This window comes from Octopus bimaculoides, chromosome 7 (genome assembly GCF_046866305.1).
Source record: "Octopus bimaculoides isolate indiv1 chromosome 7, ASM4686630v1, whole genome shotgun sequence".
Taxonomy (NCBI): Eukaryota; Metazoa; Mollusca; class Cephalopoda; order Octopoda; family Octopodidae; genus Octopus; species Octopus bimaculoides.
This window is the reverse complement of record NC_142934.1, coordinates 47,460,768-47,463,014: the sequence shown is the minus strand read 5'-3', so window position 1 is coordinate 47,463,014 and position 2,247 is coordinate 47,460,768. Positions and strand designations below refer to the sequence as shown.

At 36.7% G+C, this 2,247-nt stretch overlaps 1 non-coding gene across 1 annotated transcript; it reads right to left on the bottom strand.

Moving 5' to 3' along the window:
- Window positions 1-1,810: 1,810 nt before the first annotated feature.
- Window positions 1,811-1,883, bottom strand: Trnar-ccu (transfer RNA arginine (anticodon CCU)). Its single transcript has one exon. It is a non-coding gene; the product is annotated as a tRNA-Arg (tRNA).
- Between the last annotated feature and the right edge of the window lie 364 nt (window positions 1,884-2,247).

The window sequence follows — 2,247 nt, the reverse complement described above, 5'->3', positions numbered from 1 at the left end:
ATATATATATATATATATATATATATATATATGTATGTCTGTGTGTGTTTGAGTGTCTGTTTGTCCCCCCCCACCCCCACCAGCATTGCTTGACAACCGATGCTGGTCTGTTTATGTCCCTGTAACTTAGCGGTTCGGCAAAAGAGACCGATAAAATAAGCACTAGACTTACAAAGATTAAGCTCTGGGGTCGATTTTCTCGACTATAAAGGCGGTGCTCCAGCATGGCCGCAGTCAAATGACTAAAACAAGTAAAAAAGTAAAAGAGTAAAAGAAAAGAGCTGGAGAAAGAAAAGCAAAAAGCTAATGGTAGATGTTGATGACCCTCAAAGATAATTTCAAGAAATTTATAGGGATGCTTTCTGTTAATTGTTTTGCATATTGCATTCAAGTTAGCTGCAACAATTATTGTTGTTCTGTTGTAGCCAGAGGTATGCAATACAACTGAATGTGCCAGTGCCACATTAAAGGCACACACACTGTAAAGTGGTTGGCATTAGGAAGGGCATCAAACTGGAACCTGGTGCAACTCATCTACTGGTCAGCTCTGATCAAACCATCCAACCCATGCCAGCATGGAAAACGGATGTTAAAGGATGATGATGATGATGACGACAATGCATTGCAATACATCTTAGGAATGATTTTTAAGTTATAAACTGACTTGCTTGTAATAGTAGCTGAATCTTCCTCAAATCAAACATACCTGTCTTAAGAAGCCAGTACCTTATCCATTGAGTCACAGAAGCTTTTCTTCTTCCAGGCATCAAATTAATTGTATTCGTTTCAAATTTTGGCGCAAGACCAGCAATTTCAGGAAGTGGAGTAAACTGAATGCTTCGATTCCCGTGCTCAACTGGTACTTATTTTATCGACCCCACAAAAAGATGAAAAGCAAAGCCAACAATAGAGGAATTTAAGCTCAGAAAATAAAGTCAGATGAAATGCTGCTTTGCACTTTGTCTGCCATACTAACTATTCTGCCAGCATGCCCCACTTGATCAAAATAATGAGATTGTAAAAACAGATACAACAGCAACGAAATATATTAATAAAAATTATCAATACATAGGCATAGGAGTGGCTGAGTGGTAAGTAACTTGCTTACCAACCACATGGTTCCTGGGTTCAGTCCCACTGTGTGGAACCTTGGGCAAGTGTCTTCTACTATAGCCTCGGGCCGACCAAAACCTTGTGAGTGAATTTCATAGACGGAAACTGAAAGAAGCCCGTCGTATATATGTATATATATATATATATATATATATATATGAATGTGTGTGTATATGTTTGTGTGTCTGTCCCCACCCCACCCAACATCGCTTGACAACCGAAGTTGGTGTGTTTACGTCCCCGTAACTTAGCGGTTCAGCTAAAGAGACCGATAGAATAAGTACCAGGCTTACAAAGAATAAGTCCTGGGGTCGATTAGCTCGACTAAAAAGCGGTGCTCCAGCATGGCCACAGTCAAATGATTGAAACAAGTAAAAGAGTAATACAGCATATCTTTATCTATCTTTTACTTTTGTCTAAATTATTTTGAGAAAGTCCATTCTGTCAGATTGGACTAAACAGAACAGGAGGAGACACAAGTGTGAGATGAAAGATTTCCAGACAATGGACATAAGATAAAATAAGAACAACAATAAACGAGTGAAGAACGAATATTTAGTGCGTGTGTTCATTTGGCAAGGCAAAAAAACATGACCTAAAGTATTTTTGCGCGAATTTCGATGATAGACAACTGAGTTTCATATTCATAATAGTATGATTACAAAAAAAGAAATATTTCAAAAAAAAAATTTCCATATACCTCCGACGGGACTCGAACCCGCAATCCCCGGCTTAGGAGGCCGGTGCCTTATCCATTGGGCCACGGAGGCTTCACTTCAGCGGGAATTAAATTAATTATATATACCTATTTTATTTCATAAAAATAACATATTTTTCAGCTAAAATATTTGATTTTATTACTTTATTCGTTATTTTAGCTATATGCTTTATGTTTTTCAATGGCTCTCTCTTAAAGAGATTTGCTCTTACACAAAAACGTTATTCTTCTTAATCCGCAAATCTTTGAATTCGTTTTGCTACGATATTTTTTTTCAGCATTTGATTTTATTTACATCATTCGCTTCCCTAGATATAACAAAATCGGAAATTAAAAATAGGAAATATTTGTAAAAAGGCGAAAAAGAATAAAATTCTACATTAAAAAAAAACCCAACTTATTTCGGAATTATTCGT